Source organism: Empidonax traillii, unplaced genomic scaffold, assembly GCF_003031625.1.
Source record: "Empidonax traillii isolate 1590-97213 ecotype Southwest subspecies unplaced genomic scaffold, ASM303162v1 scaffold384:size1533304, whole genome shotgun sequence".
NCBI classification, from domain to species: domain Eukaryota; kingdom Metazoa; phylum Chordata; class Aves; order Passeriformes; family Tyrannidae; genus Empidonax; species Empidonax traillii.
This window is the reverse complement of record NW_020955577.1, coordinates 213,453-237,626: the sequence shown is the minus strand read 5'-3', so window position 1 is coordinate 237,626 and position 24,174 is coordinate 213,453. Positions and strand designations below refer to the sequence as shown.

General features: G+C 38.3%; 1 protein-coding gene across 1 annotated transcript in view; it reads right to left on the bottom strand.

Annotated features, from left to right (window-relative positions):
* Positions 1 to 994: 994 nt before the first annotated feature.
* Positions 995 to 24,174, bottom strand: part of CDK14 (cyclin dependent kinase 14) — a 229,171-nt gene continuing 205,991 nt past the window's right edge. The window contains exon 13 of the mRNA XM_027893192.1: positions 995 to 5,202. The gene's annotated coding sequence lies outside the window, so the exon portion shown is untranslated. The remainder of the gene's footprint in view (positions 5,203 to 24,174) is intronic.

Here is a 24,174-nt window from a genome sequence, read left to right as displayed (position 1 = left end):
TGGGATGGGGCAACTCTGGATGTGGAGTCCTGGTCAGTGGCAAGTTGAATATGAGTCAGAAGTACCCTGGCAGCCAGGAGGACCAACTGTGCCCTGGGGGGCATCAGGCAAAGCATCACCAGCCGGGTGAGGGAGGAGATTGTCCCACTCTGCTTTGCACTGGGGCGGCCTCACCTTGAATATTGTGTGCAGTTTTGGACACTGCAATATAAGACAGATATTAGGCTGTTAGAGAGTGTCCAAAGGAGGGCAATGAAGATGGAGAAGGGCCTTGAGGGGAAACTGTATGAGGAGTGGCTGAGGTCACTTGGTCTGCTTAGCCTGGAGAAGAGGAGACTGAGGGGAGACCTCATTGCAGTTACAGTTCCCTTGTGAGGGGAAGAGGAGGGGCAGGCACTGATCTCTTCTCTGTGGTGACCAGTGCCAGGACTCAAGGGAATGGCCTTAAGTTGTGTCAGGGGAGGTTTAGGTTGGATATTAGAAAAAGGTTCTTCACCCAGACGGTGGTTGGGCACTGCAACAGGCTCCCCATGGAAGTGGTCACAGCACAAAGACTGACAATGTTCAAGAAGCATATGCATGACACAAAAAGCATTTGGATGATACTCTCAGGCACATGGTGTGACTGATAGTCCTGTGCAGAGCTAAGGATTGGACTTGATGGACCTTGTGGGTCCCTTCCAACTCAACATATTCTGTGATAAAATAAAAAAGTGAAAAGAGACATCAAATAATTAACTTACTATTACAGACCAAAATATGAAGAACCTTGCCCAGTGTAGTTAGCACTGACTTGTAGTTTTGATGAAGCTCATGTTTGACTAAATCAGTTCCTAATCTTTTCAACTCATTAGTGTCTAGTGCCTACCTGCTTCCAAGTACTTTTCATTCCTTAAAAATCTCTTGTTTACAACCATTTCCTTGCTCAGTTTTTGGAGAACAAGATGGAAAAGAAAGGCTTTATTCCCTGGGTTAAGTCTAGATCACATATACGAAGGAAAAGAGAGATTCTGCTACACTTTATTCAATATGATGTTACAAGAAAACAACAGTTACAGCTGACAAACCATTACATCTTTCATAATACAGACAAATTACAAGGTGTAACAAATAATGCGACATTTATTTTACTGTACTGCTTACTATGCTGTTCTCCTGAAGTATATATATATTTAATAACATTAACATTGTTTTCATGTACCAGCATTCCCCTTTTTTATTTGTTAAAAAAAGAACACCTCTTGGTGCACCACATAAAAATCCGTGTGGAAGCTGGCAAGCAGGGATTTTGTATGCAGCACCATTGAAATGCATTTTGGGGGATGGGAATTATTAGTGCATCCTTTACTTTCAGATTTTTTGCTCATGTGAAAAATGCAAGGCAGTAACATACAGTCGCTCCACCTAAATGCTGGTAGGGGAGAGTATTGTTATGCTCAGTAACGCAGCCTAATTCTGTTTATGTGAGGTGTCTGCATTTTGCTCCCCAGTCTGTACAGCCTAAACCTTTTATATAACAAAGATTACAGACCCAATAATATTCACAGATGAATATTTTGTATATGAGCATATCAGAGCATTGACTACACATTTAGTTGCGTGCACTGACAGAGGGGTGTACTTCACCCACCAGCCCACAGGGTATTTATTATCTTACCTTCTCTCTCCAGGAATCTGAAGTGCAGAACCCCTACTCATTAAAGAGAAAGCAAAATCCCCTGTGCCTCTGTCTACTGCAGATTGAATTTTCACTGTTGTACTGATGGCTTGTCCTAACCCATGGTTCTGATTTAAAAAAAAACTGTGAGAATTAAAAGGACCCAACCAAAACAGGACAACATATCGTATTGTAGTATCAGAACTATTGGAGTGTCCTGTCTGGTGTGGTGCCTGCTGGGTGTGCATTAGAGCTGATCTGAACCCAGCAGGAGAGAGGACTAAGCCATCTCCAGATGGTTGACTTGTAAAGTCAGGTTCTGTGAACTTGAAACTTATAGGGACTCTCTGTATCATGCAGACCATCTCTATCACCATCTTCCCTTCCCCATTCACATGATATTAGATCCCACAGAGAGTTAGAACATGCCCTCCCACTTTTATCTGCCTGCTATACTTGTTGCCCTGTAGCTGCTCTCCCATCTTGCAGCAAAGCTACATCCTCTCAAGTATCACCAGGAAGGATCTACTGGGGCTCAGTCAAGTGACAGGAAAATGCAAGCTATGCTGCTGCTGGCTACTGACACTAAGCAAGTTGCAGTTTCTTAAGGACTGTGCTCTAGAAACTACTGGTTACTGAAGCCAACTTTTGACTGTTGATTGCACGAAACATCATGTTCCAGGCACCCACAGCACATCTGGAAGGCTGAGCTACTTCTTGTCCCTTTGAAGATTCCATGGGAAACTGATTCGGGAAGGATGAGAGAAAAGGAGGGTACTGATCTTTGCTGAAGCTGTCTCAAGATCACTGATGGGGTTTAAACAGTCCGCTCTGCAACACTGAAAAGAGCTGTGGTTAAAAGAGCTGAAGGAGTGGGCATCTGTCAGGGGGTCCTAGCTGATGGATGTCCATCAGGCTAATCATGCAGGTAAGGGCTCTGCTGTAAGGGGGAAGAGGGAAATAAGGCTGTACTGCTGTCAGTTCCCTGGCCAACGGAGCTTCTACTTTCTAAAAAAACCTTGATATTTCCCATTAGATTTGAGGTTTCAGAAGATTAATTTGCAGTGCTCATGTGAACAGCACCAGTGTGCTGAGCATAGGTCCCCTTGGTGCCAGCATAACATCCCCGGGGCCCAGAGCCTCCAAGGGAGAGCAGCAGACCCAAGTCACCACAGGCAACCAAGGGGCCTGGAAAGTAGGTGCATAACTGAGAGATCCTGGTCACTCCTTAATGATCAGTAACTGAGATAACCTCATTACTGCTGAAGAATAAGTTACTACTTAGAAGCCTAGATATTTATGAACTTTCCTTCAGGCAATTGAGTTTGAAGATTTTTTGGACTAACTTTATTTCAGTGATTGCTTAAAAGTGGAAATGGGGCAGAGAAGATAATCTCACTTGCATGTGTGTGTGCACACACATACACACATACGTACATACCTTAAGCAAACACTCTACACGAGTCACTATGGATAGTAATGTGCTAGGCTTGTGGGAACAGCTGGGGAATTACTCTATGTATTAAACCTTCAGATGGTTAGTTGAGCAGCATAATTGCTCGCCTCTCAATTTAAGCTGCCAAGTAGAAACATCTATGAAACTACCCTTATATTCCTAATCGAAATCTTTGTTACATTTTCAAAAATTCTTTAGATTTTTGCAGCAAGGTTTTTTTTTAAAAATAGCTAATTTTAATCATCAAACTGCACACGATTTAAGTAGCAAAGATAATGTATAAAAGACTTTTCTCTTACAAAAAAAAGAAACATGAAACCCAAACAAACCACATCTAAGGCAGTTTCAGTGTGTGATAAATTCAGAAGTTCAGTGGTCACTCTTCCCCTTAAAACACAGGGGAAAAACTGTAGTAAGTTCTAAATAGGATTGTGACTGAAAGTGGCTTTCAGATGGCTTTTTGCAGATCTTGAAACAGAGATGTCATTGGGGAAAATTGTCTTTTAATGGCTGTACAAATATTGAGAATATTTCCACAGTTCAGCTCTTTGAAAGTGTAGATTCCTGTCCTAGTTCATTAAGAGACCTTTCGTAGCTACTTGTGCATTCAAAGATTTGCCTTATTGGGTGATTTTTTCTTATTAAACACTGCTGGAGTTTAATAAGATGGCAGTAGCACAAATCCTTTTCCCCTTCTTTTAAACACTGAAAGCTAACCAAAGCGTTACCACACTTCTTAAAAATGTAATTCAATGCATCCAGCAAGAAAAGGATGTCAAATTTATGTGTAGAATAATATTGCCTAGCAAACGTTTCTGTCTGAGCAGGACTATACCTCAACAGTGATTTTTGCACCATACTCTGCCCTTTTGGAATGCAAAGCATTGTATACAATCAGGGCAGTTTTTCACACCCCTAAACACAATGTTCTCCCCAACCAAAATATATCAGGGCTTCCTTTTCTAAAATCACACAACTTAGTTTCTTGCAAAGTTTTCATTTGAATGATTCATTCAGAAAAGCTATCTAAAGACCAAGGATCATGTAGTGCCTTCCAATCAGCTCAGAATACCTACTGAAAATAACTTGAAAGGTGCTTTGGTGCAGAACAGCAAACAGTTTGGGATGATTCTCCACCTTCCTTTGTACATGGCAAAGTAAAACAGCTAGATTTAATGGCTCATTCAATGGAAGTTTTTCTGTACCTTAGTATCTGCCTTGAATTAAACAGAACAGTTTTATCATCTCTGTTTTCAAGAAAACATTCCAAAAAACGTAACTAGTGTGAGGAAAAACTTAGAGATGTTAACCGAGACCCATAAAAGAAATATATATTCTCGAAGGGAGTAAAACCATAAAGAATTCACTGTATATCTGTCAGCTGCATACATCTCATAATTTTTGCTTTGTCCTTCTCACAGGCCTATTTTGAAAACTGGCATGCTACATAGCCTAAGCAGAGTAACCAAATTCAGAGTACTGAAGTAAACATGCAATTATTGCCATGTTTTTAAAATAGATATGAATGGTCTGAGGGGATAATGAAAAAAGAAGTAACCCAACAACACTTCAGGAAGAGTGGCAAGGTGTTGTAATTGTCAGCTGATCAGACAAGTTGGGCTTGCCCTGGAAGAAATAGTCTTCCCACTGGTTGCAAAATATGCACAACTCTCAAAGAAAACACACAATTCCTTATGTCACCATTGCCTCTTTTAGTACAGTTGTTACTGAAGAAGTGTGAACACCAAATGTTTTGTCTGAAAGTATTTAAGACATTGCTGGTGCTTACAAAGATGCAGCGCTGCAGTGGAAAATCAAACAAAATCAAACACAAAAGACTGAAAGAGTACATGCCATGTATCAGTAAGCAAAAGCTTAATCTGCACATAGTTCTCCGAAATCACAAGGTATCCAAATGCGTGCAAAGTTTTAAATAAATTGCAGGGAAAAAACAGGGTCTTGCCAGCTTCAATTTTCTTTTGAATGAAATCCACCATTGAGAAAGAAAGGAAACAGGCCATGGTTCCTTCCTGGTGTCGGCCTCCTCATTAGGCTTTTGTTTCCCTCCTCCAACCTGGTAAATTTAATCCTGTAAGGAAACAATATAAATTATAATAAGCCTCATGAATTGCATTTTTTAATGTTTTTTAAACTTGGTAAAAGATAGGTTAGTCCAAAGCCAGTTATGAAGACTCCAACTCAGAGTGAAGGAGAGACAGACTTCCAAAGCACGTTTAGAGCTGATGTGTCAGGAAAGTGAACTTAAAACACCAATGTTTTCGGGGTGGTCGCCTAAGTGAGATATATTAATCCATATTAATGTATCTCTGCCCCAAGTGCTAATCTTCAGAGGTGCCATTAGCATTCACATTCTCTATGGAAATTATAGACAGCCATTAGAAGACAGTCAGCTCTCCTAAAAGTGGTTACACCCTCCTAAAAGTGGTTACACCCTCTGAATGCAAAGGAAGGTTGCTAAATGCTGGCACAGCTTCAGGAGTTTACAAGCTCTTCTTGGCCCCTTTCTCATGGAGTCCCTACTGATCACCTCCACAGCAATGCTTGCAACTAGTTTATCAAAAGTTCTCCTCAGGTTTCCTTCCCAAGAGTTGTTTGAGGTACCCCGGGGCACATCACAAACATTTCTGCAAACACAACCAGGTTATGGAGCTCCTTGGTGTGGTGCATTTAAATGTGCTCCCCTTTAGTTCAGTGTATTTCTATGAATAGGCAGATAACTAAAAACTCTCCTTTCAAATACAAAAATAAACACTATATCCATAGCATCACTTATGTCATCTTTCACTCTGCTGATGTATAAACTCAAAGCAGTAACTGAACTTGCAAGCAGATATCATGATGTTTTTGAGCTTTTCACAAAACAGGAGGCAGGCTGAGAATGTGGAACACGTTACTGTGAAACAAAGCATCCAACAACTGCAAGAAGAGCCAGGTAAAGACTAAATAAAGGCTAGTTGAACTGAAACCACCAAAAGGATTTTATAATTAACATATTTAATTAATAAATGTCCAAGTAAAATTCTGTGCCAAGTAATAAAGTGAGACTTTCTGAGAAATTCTGAAAAAATATTTTTTAGGTTCTTCAAGACCAAAGATTGTAACTACAGACCTGAGACATTTTTAAAATGTAGTTGCAGGAAGACAGTCAGATGTGAAGGAATTTCATCACTTAAAAAAAAGAATGCTGAAATATTCATTGAGCATGGAACTGGTTTGTATTAACATGTCCTAAAAATATTTAAATCAAACTGGATCAGGTGCCAGTGAATCTAGTCTTGACCTCATTTCAAAAGCAGAAGAAAAGCAAGGCATCAGTTTTGAACTGCAGTTTCAAGAATAACATTTTATTTGTGTCTTTTAACAAAGCAGCCCAATCTCTTAACTTGCATAATTTTCAGTGTTCTTGAGAGCTCTTCTTCTGTTCTTTAAGGACCAGGATACCTGAATTGGATTAACAAAAGTCTTGGGCCCTCTTGGAGCTTGGTCTATTACCTCTACAGTGCTTCCTGGGTTAGTTCCTAAATGGTTCTGGAGTTTGTGTGGACTGTCTATTCCACCTGAAAGTCCTACTTTCCCTCAGAGCTTGGCTGAAATGCCAGTAGATCTTGTTTCAAGAAATACATTTGAGTTGATGCATTTAGTTTACTCTTCATAAGCTTAAAAAGAAAAGCAGTATTTGGAACATGCAGAGATTCACAACTGCTTGGTGGTAAAACACCAGTGACAGTATTCCCCAAATTCCACATTTCTTTTCCTTCAAAAGCACTTCGTAGGGATGTCCTTTTTGGATCCCCTCCTTACAGAGAAGCAGCTAAACTCCTTCAAAAGTTGAGCTTGCATTGCCCCTACCACCCTCCACACTACAGCTCTGAAAGGCGGTCTTGCACTTTAAAAGCCACATCCAGAATAGCTGGCCTGATTTCAGGCTAAGCCCAAATTGCTGGAGTTCCAGAGAGTGATATAAGCAGCAGGGACATCTAAGACAGGTAACAAAATTATAAGGATAGAAAAGCCTCTGGATGGAGGCTTTTCTGGTAATTATCAAATTGTTAGGATTTGAGAATAACTGCAATTACATTACTTACACAGAACTTTTCCTTTCTATCAGTGATAGTTTCTAAAGGAGGTAAGCATCACACTTCTCTTAGGAGTATGCTACCATTTCCTACTAACAATATTTGGTTATTACATTTTTTGGTTTCAAGTTTGGCTCGGTAGGAAAAGCTGATGACCCATTATCCAGGGCAGGGCCTGAGCTTGTGAAATGGGGAATACCTTAGTCAGAAGCTTAGCACTTCCAGAATCAAGCTCTAGAACATTAAGAGCTTCCTTAGGAATGAATAAACTGAGAGCTGCTATGTGTAACACAGGGGGGAAAAAAAATCTTTGCACTCTGGCAACCAGTGCCAGCAGCAACATAGAACAAGGGCAGAACACTACAGACTAAGAAAGGGTAGCAGAAGTTACAGGTTTCCTGCTCTGGTTCAGTATAAGGCAGCTGACAGTTTTGTCATCAGAACTTCACCAGCTCCAGCTGGATCCTGCTATGCAAAGCTTGCAACTGCGGTAACTGCTTTCCTGTGAAACTGAGAGCCCGTGTAACAGAATGGTGGGCAACATCACCTCCCACCTTCTGCATAGGCTCAAGATTTAGATTAGATCAAATAGTAAAATCATCGGAAAAGAACAAAATTCAATGCCACATTCTGGCTGGGGAAAGCTAGAAGACACTGCTAGTGGAACCAGGGAACAGTATGGCAATAACAGTTTCTCTGAAGACGTGTTGAAATGCCCAGTTTGAGAGGCTGGCCTGCGTGACAGGAACTGGCCCACTGCTTGCACCAGTGCTGTAATGGCCAGGGCTGAACCCTCAGCTTTGGCTGATGATGCATTTCCACCATGTATAAAATGTCCTTACATGACACAGCAAGCACTGTGGTTAGGAATAGATAATGTGCATCTGAATCCCTAATTCTCTGAATGTTTATTGTTGATTCAAAGTGGTGTCTGTTATAAGTTACTTCTTTTCTTGAATTTTGAAGACGGCAAAAATACCTGCAGGACAAAGAAATATAGCAAGAGATTTTTATTGCAGTGCTGGTTACCCATTTCCAGCCCTGGGTGCACCTCTGGATCATACAAAGAGCACACCATTGTTTGAAAACTGCGCTTTTTTTACCCTTTCAATATCAGTTGTTGAATATTCATTCATTGTCCCTTTTTTGCCTTAAAAGGTAATTTCCCTGCTTTGGACGTGGGTGTTACCTTTTGGCTGGTTGTAACGTATCTCCCCTGGGCTCGTACAGGGGGGTCTTGCATCATCCCCACACTGCAAGGCATGGAGGGCCTCTCTTTGTATCCACATGGCACAGAGGAATACATTTTTATTTATAATTTGTTCCCTGTTCCCGGCTGCAAAAGATTCCCCGGTGTTAGGTCCAAACAGGACCCTTCACCTTACAGATTCCACGGTACGCCTATAAGTTGGTAAATATGCAGAAATAGTTCTTTTGTTAGTACTCTCTGTTTATTTTAATTTGCTTGGAATAAAACCGGTGCCTTTACTTATCACAGTGTCAACACGTGAAATCCCTTCCCTTGGCATCAGAGTGCCCTCGTGGAGTGCCAGCCTTCTCCTATCCTGAGGAAGAGACTGAACATGCATGTCAGATGAGTGCTGTAAGCACTGTGCTCCTTCTCTTCACATATATTTTTGCTGAAAATGGGATTCATATCAAATAGGCACCTCTCCTAAACTGGAGAAAGAGGAAGGTGCCTTTTTAACCACAGCAGAAATTACACAATAAAACAAACAGAAAATTTTAGACTGATGTGAAACAGTCTTTTTATTAAAAAAAGCATTATTTCTTCAGTGGGGCTCTTGAACTGAAACATCAGTTTTTCACACAACCAAGACCTGAGGCAGAGCCCTCCACAAAGTGCTGCCATTCAGTTTCCAGATGGCTGTAGTGGGCTGACTTTGGCTGGATTACAGATGCCCACCAAACTGCTCTATCACTCCCCTCCCAGGGGACAGGGAACAGAGAAGAAGATGCAAAACGACTCATAGGTTTTCTAACTGCTCATAAGACAGTTTACTAAAGCAAAAGTGAAAGTTTGCGTGCATGCAAGCAGGAAGGAAAATAACAAAGTTTATTCTCTACTTCCCATTAGCGAGTGGTGTCTGGCCATCAGTTACAGTGCTGATGCTGTGCTCAGCAGTAGCCAAAACACTGGTGTGTTACCAACACCTTTCTAGCGACCAAGCAAAGCACAGCATTGTGAGGGCTGCTATGGGGAAATGAACTCTGTGTCAGCCAAAACCAATACAGTGGCTCAGTAATTCCATGTTTGCATTTTTAAAGATATATTTTAGAAATATCCTTGCTTAGAATTTAATACATTTCCCTGATCATACAAATCAAAGTTTTGCCTGGTGACTTGGCAGATTGAATTTATGGCCTCTGGTCACAGCTTTGCTTATAAAAGCATAAATTGTTAAATGGAGTATTTACAACTTGTGATTTCCCAAGAGCAAAATAGGGTTCTTTCATATCTCCTTAAAAAGCAAAGCAAAGCAAACCAAAACAAACCCCCCAAACAAACAAACAAACAAACAACAAACCCTGAAACATAACAGACTGCCTTAAAAATGAACATGTATTTTTCACCACAGGTTCAGGTACTTCTGGTTTTCATGGCATCTCTACTAAACCTAATAGTCTTCTTCAAGCAAGTTAATTATGCACTTGAAATACTAAGTGACCTACATGAAGTAACTAATTTCTTTGTTTTTTATCTAGAGAAATCATCCGCTGCATGCATCCCGGACAACAATGGGATAAAGAGTAATCCACCTTAAAAATGGTAGTTGCCAACTTCAGAATACAGTAGCTGTTGATGGAACAGTGATTCTAGAAAGGGATACCAAAGCTTTTAATTTAAACAAAAATCATACTTTCAAGACATGAGGCAGAGGATAGTGATTAAATCCCAAATATTTTTCTTTATTTTAATTAGTAAAAGAACAACCTTTCCTGTAAAAATGCCAGTTCAGTACACCTTCCTTTTGGCAGCATCAGCATCCTTCTCTAGACACTTTTAATTTCTGTATGAATTATCACATAGGGTGGAGTTATGTTCCCGCAGAGTCCTTAGCGTGCAAAGCACACTCAGAGTCTATGTACATGGCAGCTGATTTAGCATTATTGTAAGAGTATTCCAGATTTAAAGTAAAAATTGTGAGCTGGCAACTGGAGATATGGTATTCTTTATGAACTGAAACATGGGGGTATTTAAGTTCATCAACAGTAATGCTCTTTCTGTTTCTCCCTCCACCACACATGCCCATATCACCAGATGCTGTTCATCCCCTTTGATAAAAAAAAGTACACTATTAACAGGTAATTCTTCTTGCACCTTTTATTCCTAGCTTTGTTAGAGAAGTCATTTTAAAAAGCCAATCAGACATTATCAATACTGTTTGCGCCCAGATAGTACCTACATGCAACTTGTTGCTATAAATATTAATTAATTGGATCACCAATACCCATAATGCAACTTTATTTTGACCTACATGCCCTATGAACTAGATATTTTTTGGATTCAATTTCCTTAAAACCAACTGTCAGCATCATGTGATGGAAGAGATGAAAAATGAAAATGAGCGTTCCCGCTGTGCAGGTGAGTGACCTGTGGGAGACAGCTCTGCCTGCTAGGATTTTTACACGTACCATCAGACACAGACCAATTGATTAGATCATCTTATACCTGCCACCAACTAGGCTCAAGAGACTAATTAGAGAGAGTACTGCCTGCGCAGGCACCCCATTGACACCTAATTTGCTCAGCCAAAGCCTTTGGGGAGAATGTATTATCTCTGCAGCTGCACTTCATGCATTTCTGATTTGAGGCATAAGCAAGGAGTACTTCTTCACTCTTTTGCACAAACTGAATATATAAGCCCTTAAGTGCTAAATACAAGCAGACAAATTAGATTTGGCCAGCCACCATAAATTCTTTTCCCTCTTCAAATATAAATATATATATATATATATGCATACATGTTTTGGTTTATATCTGTGTCTATAATATATGTGCACAAATGCAAACACACAAATAATGTGTATGTAGGAGTCTAAATGAGTGTGGAAAGGATGGATACATAAAGAGATTTCTATAAATATATGCTTTAGAACATGTAATTTTCACACTGTATAGCATCCTTTCCTTTGCAGGGAAGTTTTACTCCTGTGAAATTTAAAAGAAATGCATTTGTTCTGATATATGAAAAATAAATTCTCTGCAGTGTTGTTAGCTCAGGCTCAGAATTATCCTATGGACAAGGCTCAGTAGATTGCTGCTTATAGAGTTGCTCTGTGCATCTTCAGAGGTGTTAGCTCAAAGATTGTTTCAGTATACAGTCTAGCTTTCTTGGAAGCTTTCCTTCAATGGACTATACCTTGTTTGTGGTTTCCTGAGGAATACTGTTCACTAAGGCTAAATATAAGGTTACTTAAGTTGTTTTCTGCTGGGATTTAGTTTTATCTAGTTATCCATGCCCCAAAATACACAGGAGAGGCAAGACTTAAGGCTGTCATTAAAAATTTATTAAAAAAAAAAAAAAAAGGGAGAAAACACTCGAAAACACTCGAAAAACTATGTTTGTTTACAAACTGAGAAGGGTTTAAAAAGAAATATTTTCAACTGTAGGCTGGTTAGTGATTCCTGAACTAAAATACCTTGTAACAGGCAGGATTTGCATCACTTCTAAAATAGCACTGAACCCAAATATCTTCTTCCCTGTGATGTGTCTACAAAGCAACTTTTAGGAGTTGAACAAGGCTGGATTATTACAGTTTAATTTCAGTTTGTGTCAAAGCCCATGTTGACATGGTCAGTTTATAGTGTCAACTCAGGATCCTGCACGGCTGTAACTAATTAAAGAAGCCTTAAAATATGTGCAAGTTATCTGTTGATGTTGATGTTGAAGTTGAAACATCAGGTGTAACCTCCCTTGCCAGGCACACTATAAATGCAACTTCCAGTCTTGTTCCAAGGATGGGGCATAACTCCCTAAAGAGAAAACACCCTCACCTTCTTCCCCTCAAACAGGCCACATCTTTGCCAATTCACTTTATATTTCTTTAGCAATATTTATTATCATTTAATGTTTAAATGATACCTCTATATTTCTCTGGTTTATATTCGAGCCTCTGGGTTTAGAACGTCTTCCAAAATGAGTGCTCAGTTTTAGCTGGAGCCACCAATAGTTCAAATTACATAAGTACAGTTAAATTTAACAAAAATGCAATATTAAAACAGCTGCAAAATTTGGTAGTGGTTGAAATCTTTACTTGGACTGTGTGTTTTCCAAATCGCACCTTTATGCACAGTAAGAGTTCAAAATGAAAGTCCTACATCTCCTAAGACTCTGTGAATGTGCACCCAGTAGTCCATTTGATTCTGAAGGGCCAAGACTTGCCCTTAAATTACACACCAGTTGCTAAGCAGCCTGTATGCGTATCAATAATCGCAAACCAACCATGCATACTTTGCACGCAGGTCTCTGCAAAATATTATAATGAATTCCTTCATACTGTGTCTTGTGAGGAAAAAAAGGAGTACAAGCCTGATCTTCAATATAATATATTTCATTCACAGTACATACTTCCAGTGTTATTTGATAACATGATTGGTTTCACAGTTGATTTGTAGGTGTACCTTTAACTTTTGAGTGGCTGTGATAACTTCCAAATTAGTTTTCTACAAGTCTTTCAGCAAAAATTCTTTCCTACCCTAGCTGCCCACAGCTGAAGTTTTTTCTTTGAGTTGAGAACAAAGCCCGCAAAGCCTTTCACAATTACCATTTGAATAAGGCTTCACATAAAAAATGGCCAGGACTGAATTTACTACACGTCTTCTAGTTTTTGAGAATAAAGTGCAGCCCTCTGTGAGTGAGTGAGTTCTGGGAAAACTAGTACTTCAGACGAAGATACTACAAAAATAGCAGTGTTATTGAGCTCAATATGGTTTGCAAGCAAAGCCATAGAAAACTTACTAAAAACAAAAAAGCAAGCTGAGGATTTTGGTACACATAAAGACCAGAAATATATTAGTGCTACTTGTTTGGGAGAATATACTTCTTAAACATGACAAACAGCCAAATCCCTACAATGTTTTTTTTTTTTTTTTTTTTTTTTTTTTTTTTTTTTTTTTTTTTTTTTTTTTTTTTTTTTTTTTTTTTTTTTTTTTTTGTTAAATGTGATTAACGTGACACATCTAAATTGCTTTGCTTCTCACCCTGATAACTTGCAAAAAAGTCTTCCAAAGAGGAAACTGACTGAATGTGAATTGGAGAAATGCTGTCTTCCTGGATCTATAATGAGAGAACCTCAACCTACAATTTTTGCCAGTGTTTGACACAATGGGATCCTTATCTCAGCTGTATCACCAGCTCTCTACTCTGAAACAGATAAGTAAATGCTATGCCTGAACAAAATTTGTAGATTGCTTAATTAAAATATCTGAGAGAAAGAGAAAAGAAAGAGCCTATCCATTACAGTTGTACTTAACAGAACTTAGAAAAGAAAATACCTGTTGGAAGATGACATAAAGTCATTAATGTTCTGTTTAACAGGTTTGTTACAGGTTTGAACCCATCTCTGGAGAAAAGGGGCACCAGAAGAGCTGGTGAGAAATCTCATTGTACTCTCTTGCTAAACTAAACAGCCAAGGGACTACAAGCAACTAGGTGCAAGTGGTACCTTTCTATCATGTCTCATCTCTGTGGCAGAGACACCTTAAAAAAATCCTACTGCTGTAAACCTCACTCCTTGTTCCTGCCCTGCAACTTGTGCCCCTGTCACTTGTCTTGTAAAATTTTCTGCGAGACTTCCTGTATACTGGATCAGTAAAAGTATCAGAAGTGAAATTATTTTTATGTAGATCTTCTCAGTGATCCCTTTTACACCAAACTTCCAAGCTGCAACATTACAACTAATGGGATTGGAAACTGGTGAGGTAGCAAGAAGGAACTACCTGGATGGAGCTAGGCAGAAACTTGACTGTTCTTGTCTGCAAAGACAAAATCATGGAATAATATCCTTATTTTTCATCAACAGCAGTTCCCCAGTGCATTACTCATAACAAAGCCTCTCTTTCTAACGTCTGAAGCCACCTCCCAACTCACAAATGGCTAATTATTTTCAGGTATCCAGAAACACTGTGAAATCTGCCCTAGCTGGCCACTTAGGGGAGCAGACAGAAGTTGTTGCATAATGACCTACTAATTAAAAAGGAAGAAAACCATATTCAAAAGATCTGGGAATACCCGTAAGATTGCCTAATAAGGATAATCTCCTGTACATGTTTCAAGGGAGCAGCAAACAAGAGATGGCTGAGAGCCCATGCCTCTGACTGGAAGTTCTTTGAATTTTTTTGGTTGGCTTTAATTTTTTTTTAGCAGTAAAAATACGTTGGCCTGCCAACATATCAAAAAGATGTTTAACAGTTTGTGAAGCTTCAAGTCTTATTTAACCAGAGTTCAGAGAATTCAGAAGGGATAGAAAAGCATCTGATTCTTTATCTAGCTTTGAATGAAAAATATGACCCTAGAGTTCAGGGAGAGCAGATCAACTGTGCCCTAATCCAAATACCACAAATGAAACTTACTGATTGTCAGTGTCAGGAGTGATGGTTGCTGTTATTTAACAGTGTTATGTATCAACTCAAACCTAAGCCTATTTCTTTCATCTGAAACACAACAGCTGACCAACTCAAAACCCGATGAGATGATGTGCCTGACCATCTCCACTCTTTCCTATCCAACATAACAAAAAGTACAGAAGTTCAGAGGACTTAATTGGAAATTTATTCCTGCTTTTCCCTGTCATGGCTTTTATCCCCAAAGCAAAGTCTGCTGGACAAAATGGCATATGAAAGGCTAAATGCCTTCCAGATGACTCATTAGCATTCACCTCCTCCCAAAAATTAAGCACTGCCTCATGCTAAGATTAAAGAATCCACAGGTACTTAAAAATAGGGAATTTCGTATACATGTGATTGTTAATATTAGCCAAGTTACTTCTTGAAAGATAAGTGGTCTTGGAACAAATTTAATGCCACTAGTGTAATCAGTGCTGAGTAGCTAAGGGATAGTCTGGAGATGGGTGCGGACCATTTTGGTCTTACAAAGATTCCTTGGAATTTAAAGGTACCTCTGCAAGGGATCACAACACTGTAAACTACCTCAGTCCCCACAGATAAATATCAAGCATTAAGAAAACAAAGCGTGAATGTTTATCATTACCAAAATCATTGTACTAGCCCTCAAGTACCTATAGACAGCTTGGAATTAAATAATGGTTTTTTTGTTTCTTGGTTGTTTTTTTTTTTTTTTTTTTTTTTTTTTTTTTTTTTTTTTTTTTTTTTTTTTTTTTTTTTTTTTTTTTTTTTTTCTTTGTTTTGATTTGGTGTTTGTTTTTTTTTTTTTCTTTTTTTTTAGAAGACAAAATGATTGTTCAGGTTCAGAAAGAAAAAGAAAGAGGGATGGGTAAACTAATAAAATAAATTTAAAAAATCCATTTCACATCTGTATTTTTATTTTCATTTGTGTTTTTCCTAGACTTATTTTCAAACCAGCAAGGAATTCTTAGTTAATCTGGATTACAGAGTTATGAATGCCTTTGTTTTAGCTTGACAGAACAGACAGAATAGCTGCATTCTGGATAGCAACGACCCTTCTAGCTAAACACCATCTGGTTATACTTTCTATTTGCTGCTGTGGCTTTTCAGAGACTGAGCATCATGTCAAAGTGGTCATGTCAATTAAAATACATTTTTTAGGACAGCACTGCAACCCTTACGTAGACATAAATTGGACAGAAAGCAGACTTCACATCAGAAGGATCTGAATCAGAAGTATCTTTCCCACAATTATAGTATAATACTTTAATGGCAAGTGTAAGTAATAGATGTATTTAAATTTTGGGATATATTTCCAAATATCATTATGTCTAAAGCTCTTAGTCTGTGTGTCCACCCACACCATAAATGCCATGCAGTGGTATTGACAGAGAGATCATGAAGTCTTTGGAGTTGACCTTTTCAAGCCTGAGTTGTTTCCCAGCCTGAGAGTTCTTAAGACTAGAATGGAGCAAAAGAGAAAAAAATCCCAGATTAGGAAATGCACTAGTGGTTTATGAGATATTGCTTGCCTCCGTGCTCATTCCCTAGAGGCTCTGCTGATACTTACTGAATACTGCTATGTAGTCCTTTCACCTATACAGCTTCAACTTGGGATTCTTGCTGAGAATCTATGACATTAGAAATAATTATGGGCAGCTTCAGGCCAGCTGCTTTCTTTTCTGCCAGTTCCATTTTTACATATAAAACCACATGGAGCACTGAAACAGAAATATTTCCCCAGTGCGGTCTCTGTGGCATTACATGGAAAAAATGTTCCAGAATTAAAACCTCTACAGAGCATCACTACAGCAATGAGGATATCCTATCTAGTACATAAAGAGACCACAAAGCAGCTCAGTGATTTTATTTCTCAGAATTCCCACTCTAGCTAAGGTAAGGTAAGAACCTTTTCCACATGTATGACTAAGATGTTCAGATATTACGCTTGGTTTAGGAATCCAACGTGAGGTACTTCTCAATGACACAACTTTTAGAAACCATGCAGGACCTACTACCTTTGAAAATAAGGCCTCCTGTAGGTATTACAGAGGCTTCCCCTCTCCTTTCTGTTTTTTTGAAAAATTTAAATGTTTTTAAAACGCAATCTCTACACACTCTTGAGAAGCTTCACACGTGGAAGAAATAGTAGATGTCAAGTTAGGAGCAACATACTGAACTTTTCGTGGTATGCAAAGACAGGCATCATGGTAAGATGGTGTACTAAAGGCTTTTCTTTCAAAAGTACCATAAGCATTGGTTTTCTTGTAACTGCCAGAAATATTTAATTTTTTTTTTTTTGAAGGTCCATTATAAAAGTAAGGTTTTTCATAGCTCATTTAAATAGTTTAAATGACACAAGGTTAAGAACAGGAAAGCCTTTCACTGAAGGTGGTTAGTCCTTTTCAAAGATTTCATATTATTTGAAGCTTACTTTCACTGCATTCTTTTACCTTGGCTGCTTCCCAAGTGAGTATAAGTTAATTAAATAGGATTTTGACCCTCTAACCTTCCCTATAAACTGCATCTTTACCTAACTCTATTTAAATAAATCAGATAAAAAACCAATCATGTAGCAGCATATATATTTTTACAGCTGTGGAAAAAATAAATATGCCTATTAAGCTTATTTGTAAGTACTTAGTACTCAAAGCAACAGCCAAGACTCATGGATGATTTTAATTAAAATAAATCTGGGTGGGCATATAATTCATTTATGATGGTTTTTCTCAAACTGAATCTTCTCTAGCATTACTGAACAGCACTGCACTACAGTAAGACCTCATTTGTTTGAGGCAAGTTCAATCCACCTGATTAGCTTGTATTTGTTTTGAGTCATGTAAAGTGTAAGTTTTATCTATGAGAAATATCAAAGATAGGAGGCTAAAAATTGCTACAGGAAAGGAGAGAAAGAAAGAGCAGAACAGATGGGCAGATAATAATTATATAGAAGGATACTCAACACCTCTGTAACTGACATGCTCTGGGTTTAATTATCAAAAGAAGGTGAAATAGATGTACCAGGAGAACACTGCATTCTTCTCTACAGTAACTTTCTGTATCTCATTAGCCCTTTTCACCTTCAAACAAAGGCTTCTGATTGTTAGACCGTTCCAAAAACCAGCAGCACCTTTTATTTTCATCCAGAAACAAAATATAATTTTGATGTAAAGAATGATAGCAGTTATGTATGAAGAAACAAGTGACTAGCTCACGTATAAAGAATGAACAAAGAACTAAGCTGCCTCTTTGTGCCTACGTGATGTGCTCGGGTCTCTGCATAGGCAGTGACAAAGACACTGCCACTGGAGCCTGAGCATTGATCACATCTCTCCCCCAGCAGGGACTTCATAAATTGAGTTCATCACAGAATTAAATCCTCTCAAAATGTAGGCCTTTAGTTTGATATATTGGTAATGATACCATCTAACTGCCTCACTGGTGCATTATGTTTCTATTTTGCAGCCTTTTGGTGATAAATACACACGTATTCAAGAGCATTAGGTTTTTGATCACTGACTGGGACATATTTGCCCATTTTCTGATACCTTTCTCAACTCATCGTTGCTGAATTAACAGCAGGAAGATGACAATGACAGTCACATCATGCACAAGAAGCCCCCACCACAGTGTGAGCAGAGGCAAAGGCACTGGCAGGGAGGCAGCCCTGCACACTGGCTCTCATCTTCCCAAGTGGAACTTGTCTCCTCATTATAAGTGTTTGGGGTGTCTTAATGGCATCATGCATCATGTTTTGTCCACCTTTGTCAAACTGCGTTAGACTAGGGTTGTTACCATGCACAGGCTGTGATAACAAGGATTAACAGGAATAAACTCTTCCATTTTTCACACTGCACGGAAGAGGATCATATATTCTCAACAACAAAGCTTCTCTTCACTGTCCCCAAAACAAAGATTTCTAAAATAAGGTCTAATAGTAGAGAGTACCCAAAGTTAAAAAAAAAAAAAAAAAAAAAAAAAAAAAAAAAAAAAAAAAAAAAAAAAAAAAAAAAAAAAAAAAAAAAAAAAAAAAAAAAAAAAAAAAAAAAAAAAAAAAAAAAAAAAAAAAAAAAAAAAAAAAAAAAAAAAAAAAAAAAAAAAAAAAAAAAAGGCACTGGAAATTCTGAAAATTACAATAAATAGTTTAAAGGCATGTCAACAGCCTGTAACTCTTCCTCCTTGAACATTTTTATCCCGTCAAGTAATAACCAACAATAACAGTACTGTAAACTCAGAGAGATATGTTCTTTGTGCTTTGAAAGGGCTTTGCATAGAGTTATTTTAATTATTTTCCTTATATAGTAAGTACAGAATGAAAAAGATTTCTGAAATAAGAAATGTTATTGTTAACTCACTAATCACAGCTGAGGGACTTAGGGGCACTCTGGTTTCTGGAATACCTTTGAGCTTATTTTACAGAATTGACTAAGTTGGTGGTATCCCTGTCACATGGATTTCAATGCAAGGCACCAAAACTTCCTTTATGCAGAAGTACAATGGACAACACTGGATGCTGAAATAATATCCTGGAAAATTATAGAACACTAATACTTGAAACAGGGGATTTTTATTAATTTTAAGAAGTTAATTTTTCATTTGCAAATGCCTATTTATGAGGTGATTGAGTTTTGAGTTGATGCATAAATTACATGCTATGTTATTTATTTTTCAAACATAAAATACATATATTTGCTATTTTGAGAAACTGTTGACCCTTGAAAGTCAAAGCAAGGGGTTAATTTCTCTTCTTTGATTCTGGGGGCCCCACAGACAAGGGGGTTATGAGATTCCCTGTTTTGCTTCTTAACATTCAACACGCTTATGGCTCCGGACCAACGGAGTAGCTGGAGGCAACCCGGGTGTCAACATGTAGGAAGAGCTGCTAAGGGAACCTCAGGAAAATGCTGAGATGACGGTCAAGGAGCCCTATGTGACAGAGCAGACCAGGAGGGTAGTCTGCAGCCAAAGCCAGGCAATCTCACAGCTACAAACTACGAGGTTTCCATATTATAGCAGAAGCTGCTATAATATGGAAATAGATTCTTACCCTCCAGGCCCATATGTCATCACACCAAGCTAAGCTGAAGCTGCCAACTAAAATGGGCAATTTCGCATGAACTTGGCAGGGTGACTGCCTACACAGAGCTTGTTTTCCACTAGTGCCACCCACTCTGCTAATCCAATTCTGTCTTCTGATTTGCTTTTAAATAATGATGAACACAGCAGATGGGAGGGGAAAATGTTCCCGGCAGTTAAGCCAGCATGCGAGTGAGGCTCTTTGCTTTTCACATATCTTGTGCAAACTGGCTCTAAATGCAATGTCAAGTGATTAATAGTGGATAAATAAGAAAGCCAGGATTTGCCATGTTCTCAGTCATTTAATCTTTGACCAGAACAGGCAGGCAAACAAAACAGTCAGAAGGATAACATGTTGAAAGAGAAAGAACCAACTTTCATAACATTTAACTTTGATAAGGATAGGGATGGACTCTTCTTCCCAGTCTTGCAAATACCATTTTTGGGGGATTTTTTTGGAGGTGGCGTAATGGAGGGTTGTTAAGCACCAGAGCAACATTAAAAATACCTTGCAAGTCAAACACACAGTAATCAGGACAGGCACTGTTGAGTGTAATCCCATAGCCAGCTCCTTTTTACAAGGACAGGGGAACCAGCTGAAGCACCAAGTTAGGGAATAGGGATATAACTGTCAAGAAAAAGGGCAGAAGGAGACATGGAGAGGCAGTGGGCAGACAGCAAAGAGTGTACAGCCACGAGGCTACATGTCTTCTCCGCAGCGGCAGGAGGACCTATTATTCCTGGGTCACACAACATTATCTCCTGTCCAGCAAACAGCAGGTAAGCTTGTTTGCACAGTGCACTGTGTTTTCTCTTGTGTCAGCCTGACACAGAGGATAATCACCTCCTACTGCTACCTACTGGCCTCACACTGAGGATTGAAAGGTATGAATCCCACTGGCAACGGATCTCGATGAAGGTGAAAAAAGGCATCAGTGTGATTCTATACACCAAAACTTCTTTCTTCCGCTTTTTCAGTTTCTGAAAATTTCAGATTAGAACTCTTGAAAGGAGTTAAAAATGCTTGTGCAGTATATCTAATCCCTTGTACATCTGTAGTAGTTTTTAACACATGATCATTTTCTTGTCCCACAAGAAACCTTTGCCACATTTACTGCTCAAACTATATGCTGCTTTTGTAAGACAAAGAGTTTTATTGAAAATAAGACCCTTGACTCCTTTATTGTGGAAGCTGGAAGGTCTCAAGTAAGTTGAGCAGCAGACAAGATAACAAAGTTTCAGTAGTTGAATGCCTGTAAAGCTGCGTTTGAGTCCTGCTTCTGCCACACTTCCTACATGATGCTAGAAAACTGTCAAAGCACCTGTGTGATACTAGAGAAGTTATATTAGCACATTTTATTTTTTTTTTCTAACTGAAATTCACTTGGCAGTTCTCATTTCCTTTATAGTCCAAGATGGTTCCTGGCTGTGGCTGTTGATATGCTGAGCACTCACTCACTGCTCCAACTGAGGTCAATGCAGAATGAAATCCAATATGAACATATTAACCACTAAAAGATGCTAGGAGCTCTGAAAAATCAGGCAAGGAAAATTGATTCATTTTTAACAATTGCCATTTTAATACCTGTGCCTCAGCTCCTAGTGCGTAAAATGGACACCTGCATACCATCGAAGCTCATGGAGGTACTATGAAGGTGGCTTCACAATGGGGCAAAGAACTAGATACAATGCATCGTGAAAACTCATGATTCTGTACCTGTGCAGATTATGGACACTGTAACCATAATGCACAGGATAAAACAGTGAATGATGAAGATGAAAAGAAACGTCAACTATTCATCTGTGTTCACAACCCATTATCCCGTAAAAAAGTGGCTTGAGGTCCCAAAGAAATAATAGTATATATGATCCTGGCAAATAAAGACTGTAGATGAATGCATAAACCACAGGTGGAGATAGTTACATTTGGAACTTTAATTTTTATATTTCCTAAGTACTGTTTGAATTTGCCACTTTAATAAATTTAATAAAGCTTTAGAAGAAGACAGTATTACTAGGAATTAATGGTATATCTTCCCAATTACTCATATAGAGGATGAAGAGATTTCTAATATGAGACATAGCTTGTCTCAAATTTGCTATCAGTTATGATTTTTTCAACTGAAATATTTTGTATGATTTGATGTTGCAAGGCCACCATAACATAATTTGAGATAACAACCTTTGATAATAGAGGATAACAGATATTCCATTGTGTAAATTTTACAACCTCTGTTTTTCCATCAAATGTAGGGAGTTCAGCATATGCCTTCTAAAAACTGAAGAATTTCATACAGGCATCTGTACTGGCCTGTTCTCTGTACTAATTAAATTAGTTTCCTGTTGAGTAAGTAAAGTACTGGCAGCCAGGAACAGTTGGGGAGACAGCTCAGAGGCTTAAGCACTGAACCATGAACTTTTCTGTTTACTACAATATTAAACAAGTAGACACTCTTGCTGACATTATGGGGAATGAAAGAGCATTCTGTTAAGATATTTGTTTCATTACTGTTCGTGAACAACTGATCTACTTAAAGAGAGATTCTTAAAGATACAAAAGGTATTTCATTTGATACAGTTAACTAAATAAACTCATTATTTGGTTTAAAAATACATGTGTCAAAGTTAAAGCTGAATTTGAACTTCAAATTGAAGGGGTCAAAACTCAGAAGGGAGAAATAACTCAAATTGCCGCCCAGTAACCCAGCTGCGTCTCAGGTTCTGCACCTCCACTCTAATGATCACAAAAATGAAAACTTTATACGACGCACAGAATTTCGGCTCAAGCACCTCACAAGTGGCATTGATACTTTAAAGGAGTAGGGCAAGAGACATCGTGTCTCTGATCTTCTATACTTGTGGCTTTCAGCAACTGCTGGAGAGTTTGCTGAATGTTTAAACAAAGCATAACGAGAAGGAAGCGCAAGCAGTATATGAATGAAAGATCTAAATAGCCATTCTTACTTCCTTTTCATTTTTCCTTGTAATGTAAGACATTTTAAAGCATTATGAATTGTTTACATTAAAATATACATGCTTACCACACTACATATACATTGAAACGTTGTGTGCATATATTTAGCTCAAAGCTAGTGTCTGAATAAAAGCCCATTCTGAAAATAGAGATTTATAAAAAGAAACACTGATAAGCTTTCAACTGTAGGGACTCCAGTGGTCACTGCAAAAACAGAATTGCAACACAAAACCTGTGTGATTTTGTGGATCACCCCATAAATCTTCCTTTGTCCCATGAGTTTAAGTTTTCAGCCAAGAAAAACAACATTCTTCATAAAATTAATGAAAACAAGCTGCTCTTTGCCTACAGAAAAAGATTTTTCTTAATTACATTTTTTGCTTTGAATCATATATCCTGTAGTTTGATTAAATTCCCTTAGAAGTCAACTAAAAATTAGAGCTTTGCAGCGTTAAGCTCAAATGTAGTGTTTACTTGGAGAATATAAACCCACTGTGTCTTTGGAAGCTGATATTTAAAGCAAGAATAAGAGCAATATGCCAGACAGTTCTTAGTATTTTCATTATGTCACTGTATAAATTTATTTTCAGGGCTTAGAGTTTGCAGAGAAATATGATCTGGCCAATGTATTTATTAGAAATAAATGGGCTGTGTAAATGAATGTAGATAAAGCAAGAATACTGGAATTCTGGTTAATCCCTTGAGGCAGTAAATCAGGATTTCTAAAGCACTTAATACAAAATATCTGCATCAAGGGGTTAAATATATAAAATATGAAAAGTCAAAGACAAGAATTAGATTAAAAGGTTACATGGAGACGGTGTTGAAAAAAGTGGAGCCTGCTGCTAAATAGATATCCAACAGGCATTTATTTAGGTTCACTGGCTGCAGCAGCCGCTGGCATACTCTAAATGAACTCATACAACAAACAAAAATCAAATTCTAGTGACAGTCTTTGATCATTTTGTAGTACCAAAGCAGAAAATTTCCTCGCAAGAACCAAGCTACATGGACATGATTAAGCTAATGCAAGTAATTGCCCTAACTGAAAAATAAAAATGCCCATTCTCTATACCTCTGCTGCATCCGCGCAGCCTCAGTACATCAGATGAGCCCTATATCTTTCCTAGCAGACTGAGCCTAATCCCCAGCTGGGACAGCAGACAGTGAAAAGACATCACTCATTAATTTAAGCACTAATTGAATCAGTAACTATTCACCTGAAAATCTCCCTCCAGAGTGAAACCGGTCCCCAGAACTAAATCTTTGCCAGGGCTAAATCATAATTTAAATTAAAGAACAATT